This window comes from Dipteris shenzhenensis, chromosome 19, assembly GCF_047967505.1.
Source record: "Dipteris shenzhenensis isolate YYH24624 ecotype China chromosome 19, Dip_SZ_1.0, whole genome shotgun sequence".
Lineage (NCBI taxonomy): Eukaryota > Viridiplantae > Streptophyta > Polypodiopsida > Gleicheniales > Dipteridaceae > Dipteris > Dipteris shenzhenensis.
The window spans coordinates 51504745-51520267 of NC_141614.1; the positions used below are offsets into that span (position 1 = coordinate 51504745).

Here is a 15523-nt window from a genome sequence, read left to right on the forward strand (position 1 = left end):
GAAAGAGTGGATGTGAAGAATACAACTATGCATGCCAAGTGATTTCAAAAGAAAAATGATAGGCTTCAAAGTATGATAAAGGATATCTAGGAAAAAAGGGTGCAGGCTGAAACAACTATGCAATATACAAAATACATCTTTGCATTGAGGGATTCCCTTTCAAGTCAATATTGCCCTTGAGGGGTCCCCTTTAGGAGCAAGGGACATATAGACATGCCACATATGTCTAATGGCATGTCGATATGGCCCTTGCCCCTAAAGGGGACCCTCAAGGAACAAATCAATTTCTTATGTTAGCATAGTTGTTACCACACTTGTTATCATACTTATGTTAGCATTCTTATATCCGAATATTGATATTAGCATACTTGTCAGCATACGTATCTCAAGATACCGATGTTAGCATACTTGTTAGCATATATATGTTAGAATAGTTATGATAGCATGCTTATGATAGGATACTGGTGTTAGCATACTTGTTAGCATAGTTATGTCAGGATACTAAAGTCAAGATACTTATGTTAGCATACTTATGTGACAATACTGAAGTTAGAAACTCGATAGCATACGTATGTTAGTGTACTTATGTCAGGATACTAAAGTTAGTAACTTGATAGCACACAGATTACCTTTTGAATGTTTCCAAACACTTCATATTGCAAGTATTCCTCAAAGAATAGATTGTTACATGTCAACATCAAAGGGCATGCTGTTATACATGACCTCATAGGTATCTGGAGTGATTGAGAAAAGGTTTCTTCATTTTGGGAGACTCTCCATAGGTATCTTGATGCAACGCACAAGATGTGAGAGTATGTGGACTGTCGGTTGAGTCATGAGGAGTTTAAAGGAATAGCGATCTATTTGTTTCTAAAAGATACCCTTAATGACATAAGAACCCCTCACTATGACATTTCTCCAATCATCAAGATAGTCTTGATCAGATTGTTGTTTTATTGCAATGCATTTAAGCTGGTAAAAATCTACACCCTCAACATTATTGTCTCAGTGTTGACTACAAAATGTCACCAAAACACAAAGCATTGCTTAACACATCATGATGGCCTTCAAAAGTTGCAGATGTGCATGCATCTTACTCATCTGTAGTAGGCTAACAAAGGTACCAACATGTGAAAAACCCAAGGTTGTACATGTGCTTTGTTGGTACATCTATTCCAAAGCCCATGCATGCATGCATCACAAAAGCATGACAAATGTTTGGTAGTAAGGCCTAATAAACCTTGTCGGTTGTGACCACAAAAAACATGTAAAGAACGTGAATTGGTAACAGCTTCACAATTCTGATTATTTTCCATGTTTACATCTCCTACCTTTATCTCCCAAAATACACAAGCACACTCCCTTTGTTTGGATGCATAAGAGGCTACAACTCCCTCATATAAGTTGGCCTGTAGGAAAGCAACAACATTACTTGCACACTTTAAAATAGCACCGTCTTTCTTTAGTTTTTCATGTGTTAAGGTTCTTTTAATAACAGCCCCTGCAACATCGTGCTCTCCTTTGCCATGCCCACTTGCAACAAAGTTCCAATTCATTTCCATGCTTGTCATTCCACCATACCTAGCCAACAAAAAAAAAGGGCTTGCAAGCCTTGAACTAGGAGGCAGCCCCATTAGACCAAACCCAATGCCGTTTCACTGCAGCTCCTTGTTCTTTCAACCACATCTCGTGTAACATGAAATGATATTGTGCAAATAATGTGTCATGATGGCTATCATCTGGAATGAAGAAGTGAACTATTTTAATAACTTTTCCTGCCTTATGGTAGTAACTTATATGCACAAAAATTGATACCTATGATGAATGCCAGTGCATTGACTGAATCTCATTATGTTCTTTAAAGGCATAATTTTCTCCGATGTCTACGACTGAGACAACCACATCATCAGGAATTTGAGAATACATTCCTTAAATTGAAGTGCATGCCATCGGATTATGTAGTTGTGTTTGATAAAGTGCTTCATTTTACTTTTCAAGAACTATAAAGATGCTCAACATTGCACGTCTTTATTCACGAGATCTTTCCTCTTCTTCTTATTCCATGCTTGTCTACAGTATCCACATATTCAAATACTTTCATAGTGATGATTTTCCATTCTTTCATTGTCTTCAAGGAGCAACAAGCCAACTTCTTAATGCCACAATCCTTGCATTCACCCATTAAACACTTCCTACGATGGAAGGTTGCATCATTCTGTGTTGGGAAAATCAATGAGTCCCACAAATGAGTGAGACCTTTGGAAGTGTGCAAAGTAGATGAACATATGTTGCTTGTTTTATCTATGCATCAAGTTCAGCACATCTTTTAAAAATGACATCTACACAAGGTATTCATAGCAATAAGTGTATTGGGCCCTTAACTTGTGTAAAGAAATAGGGAGAGAGATAGGAGACTCAAGTTCAGCTTTCTTCACAACACACAAAAGAGAGAGGACACAAGGTTGGAGGGTGAAGCCTTTCTTCACTTTTGCACACAACAACAATACAATAGAAGAGGGAAATACCCTATATGTCAAAACCTAGAATACGTGGTTCATATGTGAACCCAAACCAAAAACATACGTGGTAGTCTAACTACACCACGAGTACAACTAACATAGGCGGTGACATAAATGATAGTCATCCAAGAGATATGTCTGGGATAGAGCTTGATATCTCAACACTCCCCCTCAAGCTCAAATCCATCTCACGTACACCAAGCAAGCTCCTAAATCTGCGAAGCTTCTCGGTACCCAATGCCTTCGTAAAAATATCAGCCACCTGCTCCTCAGTGCTGACATAGACAAGATCAATCTCACCAGCTAGAACCTTCTCTCTCACAAAGTGATAATGCACCTCAATGTGCTTCATTCTAGCATGATAAACTGGGTTATTAGCAAGCATGATGCTGCTAATGTTGTCACAATGAATGACAACTGCTGGATGAACTGACTGTCCCATATCTCCAAGTAGCTTCCGTAACCAAGCTACCTCACATGCAGCCATTGCTGCACCCCTGTACTCAGCCTCTGTGCTCGACAAGGCAATTGTTGGCTGCTTCTTGCTGCTCCAACTGATGGCACCACTTCCAAGGGAAAACATAAAACCACTAGTAGATCTCCTGTCTGAGACACTACCAGCCCAGTCAGCATCTGTGTATCCATGTACCTGTAATGCACACCCAGCTTCATAAAACAGTCCATAATGCAATGTGGACTTCATATACCGCAGTATGCGCCTAGCCGCATCCAAATGTGGCTTCCTCGGTGCCTGCATAAACTGACTCACCAGCCCCACAGCATAGCTCAAATCTGGTCTGGTTATAGTCATGTAAATCAAGCTACCTACTATGCGCCTGTACATAGTAATATCTTCAAGAAGCTCACCTGACTCTACATTGAGCTTCACATTCTGCTCCAATGGAACAGAGATAGGCTTACAGCCTGTCATCCCATATTTGGACAGCATGTCCAAACCGTATTGCCTTTGCAACAGCCATATCCCACTCGGGGATCTAATAACCTCAATGCCCAAGAAGTAACGCAGCTCTCCCAAATCCTTCATCTCAAATTTCTGCTTCAACAGTAGCTTCACTTCATTAATGTCTGCATCACTATCACCTGTAATAATCAAGTCATCAACATAGATGACTATAAGCACAATCCCTCTGTTTGTCCTTTTCACATAAAGTGAAAAATCTGAATTGGAAATCTGAAATCCAATAGTGACAAGATATTGCCCTATCTTGTCTGACCATGCCCTCGGCGCCTGTTTTAAGCCATACAAGGCTTTGCGCAACCTGCATACAAAATCGGGGTGTGCTTTATCCTCATAACCTTCTGGCTGCATCATATAAACCTCTTCCTGCAAGTCACCATGCAAGAAGGCATTTTTCACATCCATCTGATGCAAAGACCATCCCTTTGCAGCAGCCATAGCAATTACTACTCTCACGGTTGCCATCCTTGCAACTGGGCTGAAAGTTTCCTCATAGTCAATTCCATATGTCTGTGCAAAACCTTTGGCAACCAATCTTGCCTTGTACCTGCTAACAGACCCATCAGCATTGTGCTTTACTTTGTAAACCCACTTGCAGCCAATAGCCTTCTTATCATGAGGCAAAGGCATCAAATCCCAAGTGTGGTTTGCATCCAAGGCAGCCATCTCTTCATCCATAGCTGCTTCCCAATTTTTATGCCCTGCTGCATCCTCAAAACATGTGGGCTCTGGCTCCTCTAGAACCTTGACCATATAAGCATAGTGATGTGCTGTATACCCATCATATCTCAGCCTGTCAACTGGATACTTAATACGAGTGGACCTCCGTACAACTGGATCAGTTGCAGGCGTCTTTAAATCATGCCTGCTTTTCCTTGCACCAGGTGTAACAACAGAAGGAATCCCAAGTTCCTCATCAAGGCTCATTTCAGAGCCGCTTGACTCTCCATCAACATGAGAGCTACCAGCAGACACATCAAATACTGGAGCATGGTCCACTTTTTCTTTTCCCTTATGTGATACCTGCACAACACTATCAGGACTGCTATGTGACGATTCACTAGATCTCAATCTCCCTGTCCATGCATTAGATCCACTAGTAGAGGACTCTCTGGGTCCACTCAAGGCTTGAGATTGCTGCTCTGCATTTATTGCAGCATTCCCATTTCCTGCATCTGCATCTCCTACCATAACAGTTGGTGCATACCAGCTGCTCATTTCATCAAAAACAACATCTCTGCTCACTTGCAATTTGCGGGTGGAAGGGTTATAACAGCGATACCCTTTCTGGTGCTGAGCATATCCAATAAAGATGCATTTTTCTGCCTTTGGATCCAGCTTTGTTCTCTTCTCATCAGGAACATGAACATAAGCTATGCAACCAAATACCTTCAAGTGAGAAATATCTGGTTTTTGGCCCGTATACATTTCTTCAGGCGTCATGCCATGGACAGCTGCAGTGGGAGTTCTGTTCATAATATAAACAGCAGTTGCTACTGCTTCAGCCCAAAAATAATCAGGCATGTTTTTCTCATTTAGGATCGCCCGTCCTACTTCTGCAATATGCCTGTTCTTCCTTTCTGCAACCCCATTCTGCTGAGGGGTAGACCTGCATGAGTACTTCCTTTGAATTCCCTGTTCTTTCAGATATTCACAAAATTCTTCTGAAAAGTACTCTCCCCCTCCATCAGATCTTAGCACTTTAATATGCACACCTTTCTCTTTTTCAACCATGGCCTTAAAAGCCTTGAAATGGCTGAACACTTCACTTTTGTGCTTCATAAAATAAATCCACACCTTCCTTGTGTAGTCATCAATAAACGTCACATAATAATGGCATCCACCAATAGAAGCAGCTTTGGTTGTCCAAACATCTGAATGGATCACTTCCAAAGGTCTTCTGCTCACCTTAGCATTTTTAGGAAATGCATGTCTGGCCTGCTTACCCATTTGGCATGCTTCACATATCTTTTGCATTCCCTCAACTCTGAATTTAGGCAAACCTGCAACAATGTTTTTCGTTTGCATAGATTTCAACCTTTGTATATTCACGTGCCCAATGCGCTTGTGCCATATCTCAATATCTGCAATGACACCTCTCCCATGCGCAAACATAGCAGCTTTCACCTCAGGCATATCAACATCCAAGGTGAACATTCTACCATTTTTGTTGCCTTTTGCAACCAAGCGGCACTTATTTTTCAGGTCCTCAACAAAGCATCCATCAGGATTAAATCTAACCTGCAGACCTTGCTCAACCATCTGGCCAACTGAAACCAGGTTCTTAGTGATTTTTGGAACATGAAGTACATCTGCCAAGTACTTCGTTTTGCCATCCTGCATAGCCAATGGCACTTTACCAACCTGCATAATTGGGTGCGCAGTATCATCACCTGTTTCAACATAACCTGGCTTATCCAAATTTCTAACATCATGAAACCACTCACCATGACTGGTCATGTGGTTAGAGGCACCTGAATCAACATACCAAACATCATTGCAAGCTGCAGCATCTCCTGACATGGAGTTAATTATATGCTGCATCACAAAAAGGTGCTCATTTCTGTCGTCACCATGCCCACTTGATGATGCATAGTTGCTTTGCTGCAACTTCCCACTTTTGATGTCATTCTGTTTTTTATAGCATGTATTCTCCTTGTGTCCAGGCTTTCCACAATAATAGCATTCTATGCTGCTATTTACTTGCTGGTTCCTTTGCCATGAACCACGGCCTCTTTGGCTCCCCCTGCCTCTAGAACTACCACGTCCTCCTCCATAGGACTGGTTTTCCTGTTGTTGCTGTTGGTTCTCATTTCCTGCACGGCCATCAGAACGGCCTCTTCCTCTACCCCTGCCTCTACCTGTATTCGAGTAGAAAGCAGTCTCTTGAGAAGTTGAGGTGGCTGAACCACCATTCCTTTGCTCTTCACTCAGCAAGAGAGCAATAAGTTCCTGAAAATCAGGAAATGTTTCACGGACTCCAATGGATGTCCGAAATTGTGCATAATCTTTCCCAAGACCATTCAAGGTCACGGACACTAAGTCCTCATCATCAATAGGTGCTCCAATGGAGGCAAGAGAATCTGCAAGGCCTTTCACCTTCAAGGAATACTCATTTATATTCAGATTTTTCCTTTGCACATTGTGCAACTCCTGCTTTAGCTGCATCTTTCGTGCTTTGGTATTTGTGCTATACAGCTTCACCAATGTATCCCATGCCTCCTTAGGCATCTCTAGATCCTGTATATGCACAATCATAGAATCTGAAATGCTAACGGACAGCCAATACATGCATTTTCTGGCTTTTTCATGCCATTCTTTAAAGGCCTTCAATTCAGCAGGAGTGGGAGCAGCACCCAAAACTGGTTCTGCAGTTTCACCACTGATGTAATCCCAAACTCCCTTTCCCATAAAGAAGTTTGTCATCCTGAACTTCCATGCTTGGAAGTTGTTCTTGTCAAGCTTCTCACTGGCAATGGTAGACAGATTCTCAGACATTTTACAAATCACGAATTGCAACAGCAACCTGTAAACACAGCAAATGCCTCAGAAGGGCAAATAGCAAAACTTCTGCAAAGAGCCTCACAGGGGCAGATCTGCAACACTGACGAAAGTGGTATTTCACCACACAGTCACTTCCTCGTGACGATTTTGCATCAACAGGCAACAGGCATGAATCTGCAACTCCCAATATCTCTGCACATAGGCATACGATGCAATTTCTATGGCACCTTTCCACCGACTAGCCGCGCGGTGGTCGCACAGCAAAAACAGGGCCTTTTTCTGAGTGCCTGCGAAGAACTTCCGCCTTCAAAACGGAAACGGCCCCAAATCAGAAAAATAAAGTCGCCAAGGGCTTTGCCCTCTCCCACAGCATATACTGCGCTCTCGCCGCACCGCGAAGGGCCTCTCAATCTGAAGCTGTGCACTCCTGCACTTCTGGCTGTGCTACCTGCAGAGATTTGCTCCCAAACTCGAAATAGAAAAGCTACACTGGTCCTCTTACCAGGACACCACAAACTTGGCTAGCTTTCTTGAGCTCCTTACCACGAACAAGGCTCTGATACCATGTAAAGAAATAGGGAGAGAGATAGGAGACTCAAGTTCAGCTTTCTTCACAACACACAAAAGAGAGAGGACACAAGGTTGGAGGGTGAAGCCTTTCTTCACTTTTGCACACAACAACAATACAATAGAAGAGGGAAATACCCTATATGTCAAAACCTAGAATACGTGGTTCATATGTGAACCCAAACCAAAAACATACGTGGTAGTCTAACTACACCACGAGTACAACTAACATAGGCGGTGACATAAATGATAGTCATCCAGGAGATATGTCGGGGATAGAGCTTGATATCTCAACAACTTGCACCCAAATAGATGCTTTAAATATTCAAATGACTCCAATTGAATCCTACACTCTGGATTTTTTTAAAAAAATCGGTGAAAGAGATCAACCTACCATCAAAAGGAATGTGTAGTTGCTTGTTAGCAATTGTAGAGGTGTTGATGACTAATCGTAGGAGTTGACAAACAAGTATTGCATGGACCAACTAGTTGTGCAGGTGCTAACAGGCAGTGTAGGTGTGTTGAGAGTTCATGCTCAACATCATGTGATCATGTGTGCATAGCACCATCACATGATCATATGTGCATAGCACTACCTTATAGAGTGCTATAAAGGAAAGTGTTCGATTCCCTAACCCTAACCCTAAATGGGTTCGTATATATTCTATTTTTTCAACTAAATCTAGTGTACAGTTAGTCATTTATGGTGTGCTCTCTAGCTGTGCCCTCTCTCATCATCTCCACTCTTCTCCTATCCCCTCTTCATATTTTGTCATGGTATTAGAGCTCCCTTGCCTTCTGCTGAGGCATTGCGATTCTTGAGAGTGTGAGAGAGATTGTGAGATTGAGAGTTCTCGAGTGTTCTTGTGAGAGTTCACTTCCATAGAGAATTTTCATTCATTGGAAAAATTTCCATCCATAGGATTTCCGTTCATCTCTTTCGATAGTTTGTGAGACATCTATTGAACAGGAGAGAGTTTTACATTCATTGCTTGAGTTCTTTGTGAGGACTTCCATTGTGAGAGAGAGAGTTAGTTTTGTGAGGAAGAATGCTAAGAATCTGTGAAAAAAAAAAGAAGATAGGGCTCCATCAAACTCGGACTATGCCTCAAAGACATATCGATCTATATCAAGGCTTCTACTTCTGAGATTGCTTCTAGAACAACCCTACTGCCTACAACGACCTTCTTCAAAGCTTTCAGGCAATGAACTCTACAGACGCTCCCACTCCATCAACAGCTACAGTCTCCTTCACGAGCACTCCTACATCAAACGAAGGCTTGACGAAGGTGCTCTTCCAGTTGCATAACGTTGACGGGGTTCCTCCCATCTACAACATCAAACCATTCATTGCGGCGCCTCCATTACTCCAACAAATGAAGGCCAAAGCTCCCATGAGTTTATCACTCAACTATAAACCTTCTCCCGGATGCTAGAGTCTCGGTGGCAGGGAGCAACACTCATCATTTCTACACTTTCACAGTGCTCTGTCCACAATCGTCTACAGTTAGCAATTCACTGTTACGATTTTCGTAAACACTACACCTATGGCCACAATTTTGGGCTCAACCTCGTTAGTTCTCCATTCACAACTTCAGTCAGTCCTTTTCTCAAGGCTTGCATTTCCTTCAATTAGCCATAAATTGGTAGGCAAACATTGGAAGTAGGGATTCTCAACATTGCCAATTGGATACAAATTATCTATCCATGAGCGTGATTGAGCTTCGGAAATCCCACAAGTCTTATATGTGGAGATTGCCCGATCTATGAGGTCTTTAATCGGCTAAAGAGTACCTGCATGTTCTTGCATTCATTAACCTTTCCATCACCCAAGGTGCAACTTAGCCGACTAGCAAGCACATTCGTCAACTCTCCAGATGATGCTAGTTAGCTACACTATGAAGCCAAAGCTTGACTCAGCCGTCTCCATCGCCAAACGAACGCCATCCCTCTGCTACAAGTTGCTAAGAGCCTATGACCCGCACGGACAGACGAAATCACTAGAATCTCCCATAGATTCTATCAGTATCCACAGATTCTATCAGCCTCAGTGGAACACGTGGCGTGCCATCCAAGAGACACGTGGCCTTCATCTTATCCCCAAGGTCAGGCTCATCACACACCAAGGTGTGGTCAAGACATTGCCACATGGCAATCCTTATCTACCATGTCACCTTATCTACCACATCATCATCGACTGCCATGTCATTATAGCCATGTCAGCATAGCCACATCATCAATGCCACATCACCAATGCCATGTCGTTAGTGACACATCATCTGCCACATCACTAATGCCACATCATCTGCCATATCACTAGTGCCACATCATCTACCATGTCATTTATGCCACATCATCTATCACATCATCATTGCCACATCATCTGTTGACATCATCTATGCCACCTCAACACAGGGCTTCACTGGCACACCTCTTGCTAGGCACAATGCCACATCATCACTGCATGTGACTCACAGTGACACATCATCATTCAGCACCATTTGCACTCCTTTTGCCCCTCCACCTAGATCAAGTCATATCTCTTGATCCAGGAAGAATTTAAGGGTGCTTCAAAAAGGAAAGTCGCTCATTTTGTTGTGCTCTATGTACTCATCACATCATGTGCACTTTTTGATGCAAGTTACACTCACATTTGAGCCTCACCGACAAAACCACTTTCTTCATGCACATTTGCTTCTACATCGATGCATCTAACCCAACACTTAAAAAGAACAAAAGAAAAGGAATTTTTTGCTATTCTTTCATCGATCGATGGTTGGTATAGATCTAGATCAGAGTAGACTAGATCGCCATAGAGGGGACGCTTTGAATTTCCCCAAGTTGCCAATCTAAGCCATGCCTGAAATTCCCGACTAGTACCTACTCGGATTCAGTCCATACACTCACATATAGTTTCACATCATTACATTACCTGAAACCTTATGTTCATCAGTTCAGTGAGCAGACTTCAAAGAGTACAGAGGCATTGCAGATTGTTTAAGTGGGTAGATAGCATTTGATTTCACACACACATGCCACTATTGTAAAGCCTATTCGGCTATCTCATGGCATTGTGCACATCATTTCAACCTTGTAAAGCCTCTTGGCTATTTTTGGCATCATTGCTATAAGCCTCGTAATACAGATCAGATTTTATATATTGTAGTTCTATCTTCACCGACGGTTTAGAGATTTCACTTGGCATAGTCAGTGTATTTGCAGTTGATTCATACAGAGATTTTCACGACACTTTTGAGTACATTTCTTGCACCATGTCGAGTAGCAACCTCAATCTGGAGGCATCTGCTAAGTTAGACAACTCCAATTATAGTACATGGAAATACCGAATGGAGACCATTCTTGTAGTTTAAGATAAATGGAAGTACGTCGATGGGCCTACACCTAGACCATTGGACAATCCAGCCACAAGTAGCTCTACTCCATCTGTTGTCACAGCACCAACAACAGGATCTACAACGGCATCTGTAGCTACGCAAACAATTTTTGCACCAGTAGCAGATCATGCCATTGCCCGAGCTCAGGCAGAATGGGATAAGAAAGATAAGTACGCCTATCATTTGATCAAGCAGAATGTGTAAGATATCATGCTAGGACAGCTCAAAACCAGTCAAGACATCCAAAGAAGCATGGGATATGTTCATAGCTCTCTATGAGTCCAAGAACACATCCAGGATTCTCACCCAGAGAAACCAAATCAACCAGAGTTTTTGCAACAGTAGCGAAACCGATCATGCTTATGTACTTCGCATAAAAGAGTACAACAATCAACTTGCAGCAGCAGGAGAGACTATGAACCTTGCAAAAATGGTTCAAGTCATTTTGGATGGACTGGGAGAGGGATACGAGAATCTAGTCCAGAGTATTGCCATCCAACAGTAAATTCCAACACTAGGAAAACTTCAATCAGTCCTACTTGGTGAAGAACTCAGGACTCAGGCCATCCAAGCACGTAAAGGTCATTTTAATGATCAGGCATGCATAGTTTCCGACAAAAGCAGAGGCAGAGGTAGAGGCAAAGGCAAATCATATCAGAAAAGTGGTCATCATCAGCAATAAAATCAAAGTCAGAATCAGCATCAACATCATCCTCAGCAACATCAAAATTAGCAAAGAGGAAATTATTCCAACCTAGGAAGATTTCAAGGACGAGGGAATGCATCCATCAATGTGTCAAACATCCAGTGCAACTACTGTCACAAGTTTGGACACTATGAAAGAGATTGCCACAAGAAGCAGTACGACCAAGGCGATCAATCTGGTAGTAATCGAGGGAATTCTCGAGGTAGAGGAAATCATCGTGGTGGACATATTAGTCACATTCATTTTGCAAATGAACATGGAAATATGTTTCTTGCAAGTGAGGAAATGCATCAAACTGATACAGTGTACCCAGACAGTGTACCCAAACACTGATTTCAATCCCAAAGAGGATTTCAACTTTCAAGTCGACCAAGTGGAACAGGATCCTTGGTACATCAACAACGGTGCATCATCTCACATGACAAATCATTAGGAATGGTTTATAGAAATGAAGCCATTAGAAGGATAGAAAAATGTCATCTACACAATAGACAATACACTGAATCCAATTCAAGGGACAGGTGTCCTCCCTATGAACAATTTCATTGGTATGAAAGGATTGGTGAAAGATGTGCTCTATGTTTAGAAGCTCAGCAAGAATCTTTTGTCAGTAGGTCAAATGATGGAACACAATTACAAAGTCATCTTCGATGGTGATGAATGCACTATCAGAGACAAATCCAAAAGATATCAGCTAGTAGCAAAAGGTGTCAAGGAAGGACGCTTATACAGAATGCTAGCTACAGTACCAGATAAGCATGCCATGTCAGCTCAACCGCAACAGATGCCACTATCTGCAAAATGGCACAAGAGATATGGTCATGTCAACTTCACATACTTATAAGATCTCAGGATTATGGCAATTGGGATTCTGAAGCTATAGTTTCTTGGAAAAGTTTGTGAAGCATGCTGCTTCGGCAAACAAAAGCGAACCAACTTTGTCAGAAGTACCTCTCGTGCACGAGGTATTCTTGATTTGATACATACATATGTATGGGGTTATGCCCAAACCATAGCATCAATGGTTCACTTTACTACTTGACCTTCATCGACGACTACAGGAGATATTATTGGGTCTACTTTTTGAAAGAGAAATCTGAAGTGTTTTCCAAATTTCAAGAATTCAAAGCCATGGTAGAAAACTAGATAGGTAGAAAGAGCAAGGTCATGAGATCAGATAGAGGAGGTGAATACATGTCTTCAGCATTCATGAACTTTTGCAAAAATCACTGCATTCAAAGACAATTCACATGTGCAGATACTCCTTAGCAGAATGCAAGAGCTGAAAGGAAGAATGGGACTTTAGCAGACAGTGCTAGAGCAATGCTTAGTGAAAATCATCTTTCGAATCAGTATTGGGCAGAAACAATAGCCACTACAAACTATTTGCTTAATCGGCTTCCTACCAAACCGATGCAAGGTATGACTCCTTATGAAGCATTCACTAGACACAAGCCACACATTGGGCATCTTTGCATATTTGGTTGCATAGCATATGCCCACATACATGATGATCAATGCAGGAAATTAGATGCGAAGTCATGCAAATGCATCATGGTTGGCTACAATGAAGAAAGCAAAGCATACAAATTGTATGATTCCAAAGTATTCAAAGATACGAAGCCAGACTAGTTGCAAAAGGATTTGCACAACAATATGGTCAGGACTATGATGAGACTTATGCTCCTGTAGCAAAGATGGATTCCATATGGTTCTTGATACCACTGGCGACACTCAGCAGATGGAATGTGTACTAGCTCGATGTCAAGAATGCATTTCTCAATGGTTATCTAGACAAGGAAGTCTACATGCAACAACTAGCAGCTTATGTTGAACCAGGAAAGGAGAATAAGGTTTGCCATCTCAAGAAAAGTCTCTACAGCTTAAAGCAAGCACCCAAAAGTTGGTACAATAGAATTGACAAGTATTTTGCTGATCTGGGCTACATGAAATCCAATGCAGATCATACTCTCTACTACAAAGTTTAAGGGGAAGACATTACTATTGCACTTTTGTATGTAGATGATCTGATTGTGACAGGAAGCAAGGCTAGCTTCATCAAAACATTGAAACAAGACTTATCTGCAGAGTTCGACATGAAAGATCTTGGACTTATGCACTCGTCTTGGAATTGAGTTCTGGAGAGATTCAAATAGCACAATGTTAACAGTCTCTTGAAGAAGTTTCATATGGCAGATTGCAAGATTGCAACCACTCCCATGGAACAGAGTTTGAAACTTACTAAAGATTCAAAAAAGCCTATAGTCAATGACAGATACTACAGGTAGCTCATTGGATCTCTTATATATCTGACTATCACACGTCTAGATATTTATTAAGTAGTAAGCTCACTAGCACAGTTTATGGCAAATCCAAAACAGTCTCACTAGAATGCAACCAAAAGAGTCTTGAGATACATCAGAGGTACAAGACAGTTTGGATAGAATATAGAGGAAGTCATCCACAGTTGCATGGATACTGTGACAGTGACTATGCGGGAGATCATGAGACTAGGAGATCGACACAGGGATATGCATTTTTCCTTGGTCAAGGTGCTATATCATGGTTGTCAAACAAACAGCCAACTGTTTCTTTGTCTTCAACTGAAGTAGAATATAGAGCACTCACTACAGGTGCATGTGAGGCTACATGGCTCAAAAGACTATTGTCAGAAACAGATTACTTTGATGAGTCAAAGCCAACAACAATATATTGTGATAATCAATCAGCTCAAGCATTGGCCAAGAATCCAGTATATCACTCCAAGACAAAGCACATTGATGTCAGAGAGCACTTCATCAAGGAAAGAGTGTTATTTGGTGACATCACACTAGAACATTGTGATAGCAAATAGAATGTTGCAGACATCTTTACCAAACCACTCGGTAAAGAGCTATTCAAGAAACACCAACTAACTCTTGGTTTGATGCAGAGGAAGGACATTCCCATTAAAGGGGTGTGATGGAATGTAATGCTCAATCCTTCTTCAATTCCCTAGAATCAACATTTTGAGGGAAGGCCTACTTCATGATGTTGATCTTGAGGGAAGGTGTTGAGAGTTCACACTCAACATCATGTGATCATGTGTGCATAGCACCATCACGTGATCATATGTGCATAGCACTAACCTTATAGAGTGCTATAAAGGAAAGGGTTAGATCCCCTAACCCTAACCCTAAATGGGTTTGTATATATTCTATTTTTTCAACTAAATTTAGTGTACAGTTAGTCATTTGTGGTGTGTTCTCTAGCTGTGCCTAAATCTAGTGTACAGTTAGTCATCTGTGGTGTGCTCTCTAGCTGTGCCCTCTCTCCTCATCTCCACTCTTCTCCTCTCCCCTCTTCATATTTTGTCAAGGCGCTAGTTAACATAGCTAGTAAGTGCAACAACAAGCATTGCAGATGCTAATAGGAATTCCAAGTGCTAACAGGCATAGCAGGTGCTAATTAGCACCATTAGTAGGTGCAATAACATGCATTACATATGGTAACTAGCATCTGGTAGGGGCAGATGAGAGTGCTAATAAGCAATGCATTTGAGCTAACAAGGATTGTAGGTACTAACAAGCATTGCAGGTGCTAGCAACCACAAGTGGTACTGGCAGGAAGTATAGGTGGTAACAAGCATTGCATGTGCTAACAAGCATATGGAAGTGATAGATGAGAGTGCCAATAAGCATTGCAAGTGCTAACAAGGATTGCAGGTGCTAACAAGCATTGCAGTTGCTAGCAACTACATGTGGTGCTAGTAAGAAGTGTATGTGCTAAAACCCAAACTACAAGCATTTCTTGCCAGCACTTGCATGTTATTGCATGTGCTAGCAAGCACATGCAATAGCAAGCAATGCACGTG

The 15523-nt window shown here is 41.7% G+C and overlaps 1 pseudogene; it reads right to left on the reverse strand.

Annotated features, from left to right (window-relative positions):
* Positions 1-684: 684 nt before the first annotated feature.
* Positions 685-1190, reverse strand: LOC147890616 (uncharacterized; annotated as a pseudogene).
* Between the last annotated feature and the right edge of the window lie 14333 nt (positions 1191-15523).